At 49.0% G+C, this 17,623-nt stretch overlaps 1 non-coding gene across 1 annotated transcript; it reads left to right on the forward strand.

The window, feature by feature from the left end:
* The first annotated feature begins 15,813 nt into the window (after positions 1–15,813).
* Positions 15,814–15,918, forward strand: LOC111812267. The gene has a single exon (XR_002817820.1). It is a non-coding gene; the product is annotated as a small nucleolar RNA U13 (small nucleolar RNA).
* The last annotated feature ends 1,705 nt before the right edge of the window (positions 15,919–17,623 follow it).

Genomic DNA, 17,623 nt, shown 5'->3' on the forward strand with positions numbered 1-17,623 from the left:
TGAGTTCCACCTGAACTTCAGTACATGTGAAGGTTATAACTACAGCAAAGATCTACAACAAAGGGCAGAAGACAGTGCTACACAAAATGACGAGAAGGAACAAAATGCAACCTCAGAACCCAAGCCCACCCGTAACAAGTGCAGAGGACACTAACACAGAACAAATTGGAAATCACACAGCTGAAAGCAATGAATCAACAGCTTCTGAAATAAAACAGCTGCGGAAAGATATAGAAGACCTCAGATTGGAAATGAAAAAAGAAATCCCTGAATTAATAACATCTGCACTAAAGAATCAAATGCAGAAACATATGGAAGCAACCCAGTGCCCACCCAGAACAAGTGCGGAGGACACTAGCTCAGCTCAAATGCATGAATCAAGAGCGTCAATAGTAAATAAGCAGCAGCAGAAAGATATAAAGGAAATCAGAGCACAACTCTTTTCTGAAATAAAAAATCACTGAGCAGTTAGTAGAGGACACATGGATTTTGCCCTCACAACCCAGGACATAGAACTCAGGGCCCCTGAGGTGTGATAGATGTCATTTGAAAACTAACACAAATAACAAGAGAATAGGAGGTACATTTACGAAGACATACTCTTGCATGGTTCCTGAAGCCAGCGCTCATGTTCTTATTTTACAGATGGAGAAACTGAGGCTGAGCATTGAGGTCACACAGTGTGGCCGAACTGGGATCAGAATCAAGGCCACAGTCTTCCACTGTCACATGATGTCACACACTTTGCCAATAGAGACAAAAGGCCGAGTGATGCGCTGTGAAAAAAATTTCTATACGAAACTTAAAGTAATAGTTTGAACCAAGTTTTGGGTGAGTTATTGGGCCAAGGGTTCGCTCTGGATACTCAGGGAATCCAGGTGTTCTGGCTTTGAGTAGTTGGAGCAAAAGAAAGCCAATGTCCTTGGGTGTCCTTCCTGGTTTGAATAGGGAGGGTTTCCCTTTAAGGTCTACGTTAAAGGTTCAGTCCCCAGGGTGGCAGCCGTAGAAATGCTGTGGAACATTTTCAGAGATGGGTTGAGTTGCTGCACCCCTGTAATCCTGGCACTCTGGGAGGCTGAGGCAGGAGCCTTCCAAATTCCACCCTGGTCCATGCTTTTATGAAAACATTTAGTCGCTCATGTAATGAAGCATCTAGAAGAAAGGATTTGGTGCAGTGTGGCTTCTTAATACAATTTAGGACTCAGGCTCCATTGACCCATGCGTTGTTTGCCGCTTCATGGTGCCAAGGTGGCTGCCACAGTGCCATACAATCGTGTTAAGTCAGGAAGAAAGGGACTGAGCAAAAAGCCATGCATAAGCTTCTGCATTTTATTCAGGGAATTTTTTTTGTTTTTGTTTTTGTTTTAGAACCTTTCCTGTTGACTTCCCATTGCTCAGTGAGCAGTGAAGTTTGAGATGTTTGACAACCAGTGTGGTTTGGACCCTGGAAAATGAAAATAGATTAGATGCTATCTTGGAGACTTCCTTTTATCCCTGATATAAGTCTCTAAATGCTGGATTGTGGGAAGATGCAGGAGGTCTGGGCCCTGGGCAGGGGAGTTAGTATTTATCCCCTGATACTAAAGTGCTTCAACATTTTGACAACTGATACTCCATTCTGGTATGCTTTAGCTGGATATTAGCCCTGCTCTGTATCTAATTGGCCAGAACAAGACCATCCACACTCTCTTAAGTCAACCACTGCACAGAGTAGAGTTGTCTCAGTGGTTTGGACCAATCATGATTCATCCCTGGGGATACATGAAATGCCCACCTGCTAACTGAGCAAAAGGAAGTATGTGAGCAGGCTCTCGTTCATGTACTCATCTGACAAGGATCTACTTAGTGGGACAAGTCGGACATGGTATGAAGGATGCTGGGAAGTGTGAAAGATGATGGGAAGTGTGAAGGATGATGGGAGGTGTGGCAGGAGAGCACAAAGGGTAGGTACTCACTTGAAGTCCATAGTGTATATTTGGGTTCAGCAAGGGCCGGCCAAATAGCTCAGTGGATTAAAGTGCTTTCAAGCAGGCACAGAGGCCAGGGGTTCAATCCCTGGGCCTGCTGTGCCAGCCCTGCCTCCGGGGCATGCTGAGATGGCAATTGAGACTGGGTGTGGTAGTGCACACCTGTAATACCAGCACTTGGGAGGCTGTAAACAGGAGAATCACTCTGAGTCCGATCTAGTAGTGAGACCCCGAACACCCTGTAGAACCTTCCCTAAAATACAGGAAAAAAATATTGGGTTCAGCAATGAGGGACATTGTGTGGGTTTTGACAGATGCAAAATGACATGTACTCACCATGAATAGTTTCACTGCCTGTTGTGGTTTGGGGTTTTACAAGGGAAACAATATAATATAGGATACATTTTATAATATTATTTTATAATGAATCACCCAAAGAATAATATATAAGAGGTTTAGGAAATCTATCCACATGTTGAAGACCAAAGAATTCAGCTCAGGGCTTGAATCCTAATACTCTGCATGACCAGCTGAAAAACCAAGAACTCTTAACACTGCCTCCCACAAGTTCAGCTGGAGGCCTAGCACCCAGGACAAATTCTCATGCAGGCTGCTTCATGAATCTGTGCTGGAAAGACCCAAAGGTCAGTGGAGGAAGCTAGGAACTTTATGCCAGCAGGATGAAGGATCTGTGCTAGCAGGGTAAGGGATCTGACCTAGAGCCAGGAAGCAGTGCTCAGGGTAAAAACCAGAGCTCCCTTGAAAGGTACCACAGCCATCCTCAGAAACAGTGAGTTCCCAAGATCCTCCAGTGATGAGAAAAGCTGAGTTCCCATCAGGAAATCCAGTGTGACAAGCTTCTCCATGAGGCTGAGCAGTGCATCATCTTCCCCTCCAGGGGCAGGAAGTGATGCTCAAGATGAGGACCAGAGCTCCTCCAAAATGAACTGCAGCCATTCTCAGCGACAACAAAGGTACCGAGTTCCTCCTCCAACAAGAACAGCCAAGTTCACTGGGAAAGCCAGCATGACAAGGTCACCCAGCAGAACAGCCCGGGAGAAGCAACGGCTTCCAACAGCTTCTCCCAACAGCATCCCTAGCAGCGTTTCAGCAGTTTCTCCTGTCATTTCTCTTACGCTGGAGGCAACAGCCCTCAGGTGGGCCTCCCACACCCAGCACCACGCTTGTTCAGTTCAGCTGGGTGTAAGAAGTTGACCACCAGTTAGCTATTTGAGACACAGCCTTAAAAACCTTCTGTACAACCTGTTCACTCCCAGCCCTTGCCAATCACTGACCTTTTTACTGTCTCCACAACTCAACATTGTCCAGAATGTCATATACAAGCTGTAGGCTGTAGTCTTTCCACGAGGGCTTCTTTCACTTAAGCCTACATACTGCAGGTTCCTCTGTGTCTGCGCAGCTTAACATCGCATTTCCTTTCAGCTCCAAGCGATATTCCACTGTCAGGATCTACCACTGTTTATTTACCTATCACCCCTGACACAGGCTTTTAATTTTACCTGGATAAGACAGATGATTAAAAATAGTATCTTCCTCAAGGAATTATTCCTCAGAGTAATCAGTAGGATGCTAGTGTTTGATAAGTAGTCTAGATTATGTCACACAAAGTTCTCAGTTGAAGCCACCCCCGTAGGCCCACAGCATTTCCCTTCTGTCTCTCCAGGCTGGCCAGCTGCGTATCTGTCACCTCAGGCCTGAGAGGACATGGATAACACCGTCCCTTCCCATTCGGTCCCTGGCTTTCTCAGCCTTCATTTGGAACCCAGGGTTTTATCTAGAAGTCACTAGAAACATGAGCTGCTTGCTTTTCTTTTCTTCCCAGACAAAAGTTTATTTTTAAATAAATTGTTCCTTTCAGAACAAGGCCTCAATCGTTTTGTTTAGTCATTTTATTCCAATGCAGACACAATAGTTTACCTCAGCTCACCCCAGAGCCGGGGGTGTTAACCGGTGGCTGCAGTTAGGCCTGGCTCATCCTGCTGTCATCTGTCCCTCCTGCTGGACAGTTCACAGCTGTGTCGTGATGCTTGTGGGCTGTGAAAGCCTCGGCTTTGTACAGAGAGGGAGGATTAAATAAAAGTCCTCTGAGAGCTGTCCTGTAGCCATCCAACTGCTCTGGGCCCAAACTCCACCACAGGAATCGAAAGAAAGTGTCTGTGTTTAACGCATGCCTCAGGGAGGGGAGTTCATTTGATCCCCAAATGGAATTTGTGATTCTGCTGAGAGCTGATGGCTTTGCAAATGTTTTACTGTCTGTCCTTGGAAAAGAGGCCTGGGGAGCAGGCTTGATGGTCAGAATTGGGACTGGTGTTTCGGTTTTCTTTTTTGTCATTACTGGACATTAAACCCAGGGCCTCGCACAGGCTAGGCAAGCGCTCTGCCCTGAGTTCTAGCATTCAGCCCTGATTTTCTTTTCTTTTGTCTCGCTAAGTTTCCCAAGCTGACTCTGAGCTTGAATTTTCCTGCCTCAGCCTCCCACATTGCTGGGCTTGTAGGCATGTGCCTGTCATGACTCAAGTACAGTTTTAATGCAGAGTGACAGGATTGCAGAGAATTCCACTACCTGCCCTCCGCCAATAGCTCTCCTGGTTAAAGGTCAGGGAAGAAGGACCTCACATTGTGCCCCCAAATCTAGGGGAGGCTTCTTTGTATGAAGTCCTGCAGGCCAAGAAAAGTGCAGGCTGGGGAGAACCAGGGACCCAGGGGCTCCTCTTCTATGACCACACTTTGGGCCCTGCTGGCTGCTCCTTTCTCCCAGGTAGCCTATTCCCTAGTGCAGGACAAGAGAATCATGGAACAGATGCCAAGCTTTGGTTCAGGATGGGAGTGGACCAGGAAGCACTCACCTACCATGGCCACCCACAGGGGACACCATAGGACCTGAGGATGTGGCCTGCAATGGGATGAGTGCCCTAAGAAAGAGATGCTTTCGAGTCAGCTGGCCCTTGCTGTATGTGAGGATGCAGCCAGAAGGTGCTGATGGTCCTCTACTGGATGCCAAACCTGCTGTCATGTGACCCAGGAATTCCTGGCCTCCAGAGCTGTGACCAGTGCTTACAAGTCACCCTGTCTAAGGTGTTTTGTCACAGAAGCCCACACAGACTAAGGCATGTCCTCCTTGTCTTCTCTTTCTGCAGACACTCTGGGTGGGGACAGGCAGTGCCTGGTGACCTTGAAACCATACATGTTTCTTAGTACGGAGAGAGGTCTTTTTAAAAAATTACTTTTAAAATTTATTTTTATTAGTTCATGCTTGCAGTGCATTATGATTACAGTTACCATGAGGAGCTGGTACCTGTTCATAACACATACTCTCTGTTTCCTATTACAGTTTATTTTTTCTCTTTAATTGCTGTATTTTGGGTTTCCCATATAAGAGAAAAGATACAAAATTTAAGCTTACGCGTCTGATTTATTTCACTTACCATTATGGCCTCAAGGGGTACCCATTTTCCTATAAGTGGCTCAGGTTTATCCTTTTGAAATCAAAGTAGTACTCCACTGTGTATAAATACCATCTTTTGTATCCATTCATCTGCTGATGGACATAGAGGCCACTTCCCAGATGTAGTTATTCTGAATTATGCTGCTATAAACATGGCTATGCATGTAGCACTATAATATGTAATCTAACTCTTTCAAGAAGATACGTAGCAGCAGAATACCTGGGTTGTATGGGATTTCTACTTCTAATGTTTTGTGGAATCTGCGTACTGACTTCCACAGCGCTTGTACTATTTACATTCTCACTGTCAACATGCAAGGGTTCTTTCCTCCTCCACAGCCTGCCAGGATTTGCAACTATCTGATTTTTTGATGATAGCCATTCATTCTCTTTTACTCATTCTCTGGAGTGAAAGAGAATCTCAGTTTTGTTTCAGTTTGCATTTCTCTAATGGCTAGAGATGTTGAACATTTTTCATGTATTTATTGGTTATTTGTACTTTTGAAAAATGTTTATTTCAATTGTCCATTTTTGATCAATTCTTTTATTTTAGGGATCTAATTTTTTAAATTTCTTTATATAGTTTATATAGTTCAGTTTTTTTTTTTTTAAATGTATTTGGTACAGGGTCTCACTGCGCAACTCCAAGCAGTAGTGATCCTCCTGTTGTCAGCCTCCCCAGCACTTTGATTACAGGCATGCACCACCACGCCCTGACTCTGTCACAGGCTCAGTGCACCCTGGGGTGGGGCTGGTGCAGCATGGTGTATCAGGGATTGAACCCTGGTCCCTGTGTTTGCCTAAGCAGGTGCTTCTTATTTTCATCTTTTAGATATTAATCCTCTGTTGAAGAATAACTAGCAACCTACACAATGGGGCAAATAATGAAATGACAGGAAGAAGTCAAAATCTTTTAGCAGTAACTCTCAATGGGAGTGTTCTCAGCTCAGTCAAAAGACACAGTTTGGCAGATGGTGCTAAAAAAACAAAACTCAACAGCAAGCTGAATATGAGACATATTTAATCCCAAAAGAAATCCATAAACTCAAAATTAGAGAATGGAAAACCATATTTCATGCAACAGAATCCCCAAAACAAGCAGAGTGGTAGTCCTGTTTTCAGACAAAGTGGATGTTAAAACAGATCAGAGGAGGCAAAGAGTAGTGGTTAAGGAAACAATTGAATGGGGGAGATAACTGTAAATATGTATGCACCAAATACTGGTGAGCACAACTTCATAAAAGATACACTGTTTAACATTAAGACATGGGATAAACATCAACCACAGTTACTTATAAGGAGACCTCAATATCATACTCTTAGAAATAGATCAACTAGACCAAAAAACAAAAACAAAAACAAACCAATAACCTGACAAAAATTCAGAGTTGAACCACACTTCTGAAGAAATGGACTTAGTGGTCACCCATGGAGGGAGAAAGACCTTGCCAAAAGAGAAACACTTCCCAGAGCCAAGCACAGGGCAGACAGCCCTCAAGGGCTGAAGTGAGGTTCAGCACCTCTTGTTGGGAGGAGAGGGGCTTTGAGCCCCTGCAGCTTCGTGCCAGGCAACACCGGAGCAGGCACTAGCTCCTCCTCAGAGAGCTAGCCTTCTCCTCGCACCTGTGCTGCCTACTGAAGGTCGGAGGGCAGGTCTTGCTCACTGTGCTGTGACGTCTGGTCCCTAAGAGACTTGCTCCTCTCATTGGACTGCTAAATCGTAAGAAGGAGCCCAAATCCAAAGGCCCCTGACTGTAAGCCTTCGGCTTTTCTTTTTCTGCTATGCTGCTTTACAGGCAAAGGAGGTTTGGGGACGCCAAGGATCATAAACAATTTTAAAAGACAAAGACTTTGGGAGAAAACCAAGAAGATTTAGAATACATTTCCTCCTCCCCAGATCTGGGAAAGGAGGCGTGAGGGAGTGAATGAGTGAACTTACCCCCTTCATCACAAATGGAGCCATTTTTCATGGACCCAGGCTTTCTCTGCTCCCTGTGGCCAGTTCCTGAGGAAGTTCCAGCCCTTTGCCATCCTGGGAGAGAGCCAGCCTCTCTTACCTGGAACTGTGGAGTGGGAGGTCAGAAATCTGATCTTTGAGTCTCAAGACAAATCACTCAGCCTTTCGCATCCTGGGGGCCTCTGCTGTACCATGTTCCCAAGAAGGGTTGTTGAGGCCTGGTGAGCCTCATAGGAAGGTGAAGTGGCCACAGGTGGTATGACCAGCTAACCCTCCAGGGCCAGGGCTACTCAGGAGGGTGCTGTCTCTGTGTCTTTCCTTAGGTGGCCCCAATTGTGTCTCCCCCATTGTAAAGCCTCGGGGATCAAAGATCAAGCCCTGACTGGACAACTACATGACTGGGGAGACCCTGTCTCAGAGCAAAAATATTAAAAATGGCTGTCCCACAGAAAAAGAGACCAAAAGCAAAAAAGAAAAGAAAAAGAAACAACAACCAATATCGTCATTCACAGGACGATTCACAGGATGCTGGCACAGCCTGGTAGGATGGGGAACCCAATCTCTTTCTCTCTCCCTCTCTCTCATATTCAGTTTTTAGGACAGAAAGACACAAAGTTGAAAGCAGCGGCTCTGAACCATCTCTCCATGCTGTCCTGGTAGAAGCTCCTCCCTAGCTCCTTGGTCTCCCTCTGTGTTCTGTTTTTAGGTGCTAAACTGAGTGTCATAAACAACAGTCAATCTAATGTTGCCCAGTCCTGGGGTCCTGTGTCCCAAGGTCTCTTCCTGGGTTGCTGATGACCAACCTCATGATAGTCCTCATGCTGTCATTTTTATTGATGAATCTGTCTCCAAATTTTCCCTTTGTATGAAAGGCCAGGCATGTGGATTAGGACCCACCCTAATGGCCTTGTCTTAATGAGATATATCTTCAATAACTTCATTTCCAGATAAGTTTCAACGTACAAACTTTTGGAGGGTTCACTTCAGTTCCTCATGCTTTCTTTTCCTAGCCCAGTCTCACTGTCTCCTTGTTGGCTCTGGATCCTTCTCTCTCAGTATATTCCCCTCATTTCATGTAACTTCTCCAAAATCTGTTTCTGTGGTTGGGGATCCAAGAGCTCTGACCTACGGAGCTACCTGGCACCGCTGTGATTCTTTGGCCACTGTGATAGGACAGATGTCATCTCAACCACAAGAAGAAGTCGAAGGAAGTTGCCAGGCTGAGGCCCCTGAGGCTCACCTGGGCTTGCCTCTGTAGTCAGGGTGGCCACACGTCAGAGCCGACTGCCCAGGGACCCAGCTGCAGGCTTGTGGGCTGCAAATGCTCCCTACAGGTAAGGTGTTCCTCAGAACACCGGCAGCCCCAGTCTTCCAAATCCTGAGTCTGTGGCCTCATTTTCTACAACATAATCTCTCAAGTGTGTCCTTCTGACTGGAGCTATGGGGTGGGGCAAGACTGCTCTGCTGGGCCTTGGTGACCAGCACAACTGCAGGAGGCTCTGCCTCTGGGGTTCTGCACTCTGTCCTGATCCCAGCAACAGGAGTGTCTTCTCACCTCCCCAGTCCTGTCAAGTGCACCATGCTGAGTTTCGATGCCCATTAATAATAGCAGCCAAAGTATACCGTGCCAAGTGCTTTCCATACGTTACCTGCAGTCTGCACACCAACATTATGGCTCATCGTAATCACATCCTTAGAGGAGCCACGAGCGGTCCATGACTAACTCAAGGTCAGCTTGCTAGGAAATAGCGGAACAGGACACCTGGTGCACAGTCACCTCTGTGCCCTCTTCCTAGCCAACACCTTATGTCTAGGCTGGACCACAGAATGGCTCAGGTTCAGGGTGGCTGCAGGTGGTGACAGGTCCCATAGGCATTCCTGTACTTTGGGTTTCTTTCAAAGTAAAGGTGAAGGACAGAAATGTAATGTGATGCGCATAAGTAGATGAAAGACCCTGCCCTCCCCCTGAGTTTCATGAGGGCCCACCCAAGCTCCATGGTTTGGCCGCCCAGGTGTAATGAGCTGTTTGCTATCTAGAGGCACACAGAAATGTAGGCTGACTACTTTCATACCCCAGCCACATCAGTGCCCAGGAATAACTTGAAATGCCTTATCAGGCAGTAATTCTGCAGAGTGAGTCATGTCACCAAACCATGTGGAAAAGTGGGGGTTCCAGGCCTTGACTTCTTGTGGTGTCAGTGCTGGGGCAGTTTCCTCTTTTGGCACCTGTGTTGCACAGGGCCTGGAGGTTCCTGGTCACATCTGCTTGAGGGCTTTCTGTGGCAGGGCCGCAGAGGTCTGCTAGTGACCCTGTCCCTCAGGCCTGTGGTTGGTGCGGGGGCCCACTGACAGAAGCTCTGTGAATGAGGTGGCCACTCCCCAATGGCACATGTCCCTCTGCCCCTGGGAAGGAGGCCTGGCTTCTGAGCATGTCAGAAGGCCCCTCTGAAGGTTGATTTTGCGTCAGTTTGACTAGGTAGCTGCTAGAACATTATTTCTTGGTGTGTCCCAGAAGCAGATTGTGCTAGCGTAGGTAGACGGTGTATGGAAGGCTCAGCCTTGCCTACGTGGGTGGGCGTCATCCGCTCTACTGAGGTCCAAGGAGAACTAAAGGCAGAAGAGGCACACATCTGCTTTCTGCTTGCACTGGGACATCATCATCTCCTGCTTTTGGATATTGGCGTGCCAGCTGGTGACAGAGCCGTGAGCCTTCTCAGCCTGCGTAATCCTGTGAGCCAACTTTTCAAACTCATCTTTTGCTATATGTCTGTTCCTACTCTACTGGTTCTGCTTCTCAGGATACTGCCTCGGGGAGCCCCGTAGGCCATTTCTCATTAGAGGTGCTCACGGGCGCAGGTGGTGTCCGCTACTGCCCCCAGAGGCCTCTCTACTGGGGCTGGCTGGGAGGAGCCGCCCCAGGAATCCCATCCCTTGTTATAGCTTGTGTCTGCTTCTGCTGGGGCTGCTTCCTACTCCAGTTACCACAAGCAGCTGGGCCCAGCACAACTCTGGAAACTTGTCTTACCACACAGCCTTGGCCGTGGGGAGGGCGCACCCCAGGGGTGTGTGGGGCACAGTTATGTAGCCACCCCCCTCTGCAGCTGAGGTTGCTCTCTCTTGGCTTTGTGGCCAGGAATCTCTAGCTCTTTCCTTTTTCTCATCTTCCAGAGTCAGTCAGTGTTCATGCCCCCTTCAGGTTTCTTCCCCCTAAGCTCTCGGGGGCTCCTGCTCCACATCTGCCAATGTCCTTCAATTCCTCCTTCCCCAGGCACCACCCAGACCTCGTGAGCTCACACGGGGATGACTGTGGTGACGTCAGAGTGGCTGACCCAGCTCCCGTTTCACACCTTCCATTCATCTCTACGCAATGTGCATTTACCAAGTACTGTACCTACTGTCTGCTGAGAATCCCACTAGGCTGTGGGTATGCAAAGAAACCACACACACACACACATTTCAAGCATTCATTTTCTAGATTCCCACACACCTAAGGAGGGCCTCTGTTTCCAGCCTCGAGCCTTAGGTCTTAGGTTGACCTGTACTTCCATGGGCCATGAGCTGGCCCAGGTAGAGGAAAAAGAAGCTGTTCTTTTGTTACAGGTAAAGTCAAGGTGGCAGATGGCTAGATGGACTCCCCCAGGCAGACCTTATGCTAATTGTATTATTAGTAGCCCCTTTTTCAAAGCTTCACATGGTTTACCCTTCCTGGAGGACATTGTCCCAAATACTTGTCGTGGGTGCACAGCCCCAGCCAGGGACCTTGCCTATTCCCCAAAATCCTTCCTAGCCATGTGCTAGTTCTTTAAGGGTTCTGGGTGTCCAGTTTGCATCTGGGTGTCTGGTTTGGATCTATGAAATGGGCACAATATCTGTTTGTTGTACTCGCAATTAAATATATATAGAGCTCCGTGCCTATTCCCTTAACAGTGCAGAGAGGGGGTTCCTGATAAAAATGAAGACCACCCTTTTAAGCACTGAACACATCTTTGCCAGGCCTAGGTCCAGCTGCTCGCTGCTCAGGAGCCAATACTGAGAGGTGAATACTGGTGGGAAGCAAATCAGTTTTATTCAAGAGCTGACATTTTGAGAACAGGGGCGGAGGCGTTGCCTCAGAACCCCAGCTTAGGGAGCTCAGAGGTGGGAAAGGCTTTCCTAGGGAGGCGGGAGGAGCAGGGGACAGCGTGCTGATAGGCGTCTTTGTCATCTCCATCGTGTCTCCTTCTTTCCTTTTCTGGCAGGTGCCTGTCCTGCTTCAGGCAGACACACAACTGTTCCGCAAGTTAAGCATCCAGCAGGTGCATGCTTTTTGCTATTGGCATTCTGTACTAAAGAATAAGGAAGAGTATTTCACAGCCCCTGTAATCTGCAGGCCACTGGGAGTTCTGGCTTCTGTAAATCAAGAGAAAGATTGTTTGGCAGTTAACAGCCTAGTCACTTAGGTGTAGTTTCTTGTTAGAATTTAGAGTGCTGGGCAGGGACCTTGTAAAGGACGACCTACAAGGGAGTGTGTACTGGGAGCTGCTCTGCACGTGGAACCAGTGCCAGGGGCTGGGCCTTCCCATCCTCCAAGTGCAAATGCTCTCTACAGTGCAACCCACAGGCGTCGTCCTGTCCTGTGTCGCACTCTCCCCATCTGATTCTGTTAAATGACTCCAGGCCAAGATGACTTTTTAACTAGAAATGTAAAAGCAGAGGCTTATTTTTCTGTAACTCACCCAAACTCTGCTCTTGTCCTCATTTCTGCGCAACTCTGAGAATCATCGTTACCCTACACGCTGGGAGGACGCTTGCTCACGTCATTTCTCAGGGCCAGAAATGCTGACCTCCTGTTCCCAGACCCTCTCCCCCTGCACCCCATATTATATGTTATTGACTGGGGGGTCTTTTTCTGAAAAGGGCCAGGTGGTAAATATTTTTGGTTTTGTAGACCATTCTGTTCCTGGGACAACTACTTGATTTTTTTAGCCTGAAAACCTCCTACTCAATATGTAACGGATGGGTGCAGATATGTTCAGGGGATCTCTATTTACAAAAATAGTTCACTGGCCCTAGTTTGTGGATTCCCACTTTTGGTATAAACCCCATGAACTAGGTCTTGGAGACTTTAATTTCTGATACCCAGAACCAAACTTTTGAAAACTAGATTCTTTTTTTTCCTCAAGCCCTGGTCCTTGCCTCTGGAAGTCACAGCCACTACTAGTTGTTGTTTTTCCCATAGAGCTTTGTGACCGTCCCTGAATGACCAGGAAGCAAGAATCTGGATTTTCATTCATTAAGTAGCTCCTCTTTACCTGAGATCTGCTGAGCAGTGGCAGGATAAATCTCATCATAATGGTTCTTAAAGAATGTGTCAGGCCAGGAACACCAGCTCCCTTGAGAACTTGTTTGAAATGCAAATTCTCAAGTCTACCCCAGACCGACTGCGATGGGAAACTCTGAGAAGCCCAGTAACCCCGGCTTCAGGCCCTCCTGAGGCATTCTTTTTTCTTTTTCTTTCTTTTTGTATTATAGGGAAGTGTCTACAGGGTGGTTAGGGTCTCACTACTAGATTGGACTTGTAGTGATTCACCTGTTTACAGCCTCCCAAGAGCTGGGATTACAGGCACATGCTACCACGTCTGGTCTCAATTGCCTTCACAGTGTGCCCTGGGGGTGAGGCTGGGACAGGAGGCCTGGGAAGTGAAGCGCTGGCCCTGCAACTGCTCGCAGGCACTTTAATCCGCTGAGTTATTTGGCCTGCCCTTCTCCTGAGGCATTCTGATGGGCTTAGTTTTTAACTCCTGCACCAGAGATTTGCAACCTGTACCTGGTACATTCTTGCCTTCATATTTCAGTCATGCCATTTCTCCTCCTAAAGTGCCTCTCCTGGGTCTCCACCATCCTCCTTCAAAAGCTTCTACCTCTAAGACTCTTCTAAAAATCATATAATACCTGTTTTCTGGTCCCACAGGATGACCGTTCTACTTCCTGTTTTTCCATTTAGCTTCTGGCTCGTTCATGCCATGTTCTGTAAAGGGCCAAGGAAGAGTCACGTCCCCAGTGTTTGGCAGCTCTCGCATCACCTCCAGGTCTGTGTCCTAGAAGGGACACCAGGAAAGCATCTCAGAGCTGGCGACTTTGTGAGGCAGGGCCTAATGGAGCACTTCCGAGGGAGTGGGAGAAGCAGAGAACAGGGATGAGGAAGGTGCCGAGTGAGGAGGTGGCCCAGAGCAGTGCTGGCCCTGACTCTCAGGAGGATAAACCATGCCGTACCTGAGGTGAGGAGTTACTACTCTGTACTCCACAGTGGTCAGCATGCTCTGGGACAGCTCATGAGGGCTGCTACCTGGAAGAGGAGCCCATTAGCCCCGAGACCTCCTCCCCAGAGGGTAGCATCTGCAGGGAGCCATTTGCAGTCACCACACACATCAGCTGTGGGATGAGCGCTGGGACCCGTAAAAGGGAAGCTAGACAGAGTTCTAACTTCATCTCTTGTATACCAAACAGCCATTCAATAAATAGTTGGTGGTGGACTGACTCCCACCTCCCGGTCCCATTTATACAATAGATTCTTACTCTAAAAGAACACTGTGGTGTGGGTGAGCTGTGTAGATCCCAAAGCATTTCACAGGCACACACTGTTGACAAAATGCCATGCTCCCCGTTGTGCACAGAAGGCCGGGAAATACACGTGCCCCTGTCCACAGGCTGCATGTAGACAGGGACAGGCAGAAAGAGATAATGAACTACCTGGGATTGCTGAGGCAGTGGCAGGTGAAAATTACAGTTACAGACCCTCTGTGAACACGTGTGGCTTCTGTGTCGCACGCGGAGGATGAGTCACCCCTGCTCTCTTTCCTTCAGCCTCCCCAAGGTCCAAGTCAACCGAAGAGGAGCCCAGATGGCTCACCCATGAGTAGGTCTTCCGGATGGTTTGGGGGGGATTAATTAGTCACCGCCACAGTATGAAGACCAAATCAGGGGCAATATGGCAGAGAGAGGGAGGGTGAAAGGGACCTGCACGTGACAGACACGGCATCTCATCCAAGGGCTCCGCTGAGACACACCAACACCGGATGAAATAAGATGAACACACGTCAGCACAGGGATTCAAAGTCCTGACTGCACATGAGAATTGCCCCAGACAGCTTTCAGAAGGGCTGAGGTGGGCTCTGTGTCGAGCAGCCTGGGGGTGATTATTTGTTGAAAGCGCCCTGGGGGATGTTGATATGCATGTAGTATTGTGTTGCTTGCCATTCATCTAAACTGCAGCCAAGGTTCATTGCATTTCTCCCAGGATTTATTACCTCTGTGTAGTGCTGTGTTTGGTAAGATTGAGAACACAGAGCAATTGAAACTGGAAGGGGGAAGGATTTAGGGAGTCCGAAGGTTTGGGTCCAAAGTCCAAATCTGTCTCCTCTCAGTTGTGTAACTTGGAGTCTCTTTCCCTCTAAAAAACCAGGTAACTGGGCGTGGAGGTGTGCTCCTGGAATTCCAGCACTCTGAGAGGCTGAGGCAGGAGGCTAGTAAGAGCTCAGCCTGGGCAAGTAAGCACCACCCTGTCTCAAGATAAAAAAGTAGATCTAGGGGTGCAGCTCAGGGCAAAGATACTGAGTTCGATCCCTAGTCCTGCATAAACAAGCTACAAAGCCAAAATTGGAGTAAGGGCAGGGAGAGGAGGTCCAGGAAACCTGCAGCCTACCGCTCCTCTGCTCTTAGCTGAGTTCGGAGCTCACCTCCGAACACCCATCGCCGTAGCACACCGCCTTCCACTCCACAGAAACTGTGTGGTTGAAGGTGGGAAGGGAAGAGCCCCACATCCTTGAGCACCCTTCCTCTCCTTCTAGGCAGTCATGTGGCCACTTGAGAGGCCCCATTTGCAATGCCCTGCCTAGCAGGTGTCTTCCCAGCACTCTCTGGGGAGCTCTGGGCTTCTGCCTCCCACTGGCTCTGGGCAGCTGTCCACACAGGCCCCTGGTGTAGCACCTACTGACTGCTTTCAGGTGACCATGGGGATGGCCCCTGAATCTTGTCAACAAGCCACATGTCCTCCTGAGTTCCTGGCTGCTCCCTGACTTCCTCTTGTCCCCTATCTTTGAGGATTAGTTCTACTTGGCAGCTGAACTTGAATCTCTAGTCCTCTCTGCCAAGTTTCTTTCCTTGTAGGAAAAGCTGGCTTTAACAACAGTGCCACCTGTACCCACCAGGACTCTAGACCTCATGGGACTCCCCGAAGTATGTGCTGCTGTGACTTCCACAGTTCTCCACTGGATCCCCAGCCCAGGTCACCAAGCCCTGCTCTGGGAGGGCAGCAGCTGCCCCACAGCTCTGAAGGCTCCAGCTTCCTCAGTGGAGGAGGAGCCTGGAGCTGCCTAATCAGCGATGCCTTTATTAAAGCTATCTGGACTCCAGGCTTCCTCTTTCTCTTCAAGATGGCTATGCAGATCCTTTGGTTCATAAGCGTGATGATTGGGTGTTCATGTCTTATAATGCATGAGATGTGCCTCCCTCAAACCTTGTTACGACATGGACATATTACCTGTCTGATGTGAAAAAAAAAAAAAAAAAAAAAGATGGCTATGCCGGTGGCACCCACAAGCCCAGGAGCCCACTCTGGCTTCAACCCCAGCCCCAACTCCTGCTGGCCGGGGCAGTCGCTCCCAGCCTTGGCCTTGGGCCCTGCCCCATGAAGACCCAGCACCCCATCATTCTGGCCTCCATCATGGGTAGCTATAAGCAAGGTAAGGAGGGTGCTGCTGCCCGAGGTTTGGGAACCACACTGGGAACTGTGGACAGCTCCAGGGGAGGTCACCAACTGCTCTTTAGTGCTACGCAGTGAGTCAGAAGGTGAGGTTGCTGTTGATACGGAATGGATTGCAGAAAAAAGGCTCTCCCCGGGAGCTCCTCCTGGGCTGTGTACCAGAGGCCATGCATCCGGAGCACCTGCAAAGCCACTCACCTTACGTGGATGCCTCCAGAGCGGCCCACACCAGCCTTGAGTCTCAGCTGTAGGCCAGCATGAAGTGCAGGAGCCACGGTTTGTGGTCTAGATTTACAGAGTAAAGTAGCTGCTTATGACTCTAAAGAAACAGTCTATCTTTTGTAAAGAAGAAAAAAAATTGCTGGTCTCAAAAGCTGTGACAGGGTCTAAGTCAGACCCAGGAGTTCAGGGCCACAGAGAATTAAGGGTTGTCAGTGAAACTTCTGAGAAGCAGATACAAAAAGGGGATTTGGTGCATCCAAGACACTGGGAGGGAAATAACCTTGAGGAGAAGGGGAGGACCGGAAATGGACAAGGAGAGTTTCCGGGATACCAGGGCGGGGCAGGAGCACAGAGCCTGCAGTGGGAGGCTCCCATCCTGCAGGAAGGCACAGCTGTGGAGCCGCTGTCTGCTCAGTCACTGGTGTGAGCTGCCCTGGAGAAGCGTGGGCTGGATTTGGACCCCGAGGTGCACAGCTTGAGGTGAACCATGCCCTGTGCTCCCATAGGAGGCCAAAGGAGCCCCTTGGCCAAGAACCACAGCACCCCTGTCATGGCGACGAAAGGTGGCGGAGGGAGTGGGTTGTTGTGCTCAGTCCGCCCTCCACAGACCTGCTGTTGGACAGTGAAGCTGTTCTGCAGGACAAAGAGCCTTCGGAGATGCAATCAGATGATGGAGGCGCCTACACTGTACCATCAGACCGGCACTGCCACGGCCCAGGAAGGAGGTTTGGCAAGATATTATTTCTGCCGCCCACAAAAGAGCATAGCAGGGTCCGCAGAAGCTGTGGCATCTGACTCAAAGCCACGGACTCTATAAATGACAGAGGACAGCGAGTGAAGGCCTGAGGACATTCCAGCACTCAGCACAGCTACGTCTTCTTGACAGACAAAATTCCTGCCTTCAGGACACTTAGCCTGGCTGGTGCGGCAGGAGCAGTAAACATACAAGCTGGCCACCTGCAGACCGTGGTAAGCGCTGGGAAGAAAATGTGCCGGGACAATCAGACAAAACCCGATGGGGAGAAGGAGCGAGCAGCCCCTGGGCAGGGTCGGGAGGCTGCTCTTTGGTGGGCATTCGCTTAGGACTATGCAAGCCACGGGCAAGGTGTGGGACACAATGGGTCTCAGGCAGCCCCACAGGCCCCTTGGCTGAACAGGCCAAGCTCCAGTGAGCAGAGGGAGGTGGGGACCTGGGCACAGGCCTGGAACATGGACCTGAGGATTGGCAGGTGCTTGGGAGGTCCAGCGAGCTCGGAGTTTGCTCTGACTTC

The sequence above is a fragment of the Octodon degus genome, unplaced genomic scaffold (genome assembly GCF_000260255.1).
Source record: "Octodon degus isolate 3935 unplaced genomic scaffold, OctDeg1.0 scaffold00118, whole genome shotgun sequence".
NCBI classification, from domain to species: Eukaryota; Metazoa; Chordata; class Mammalia; order Rodentia; family Octodontidae; genus Octodon; species Octodon degus.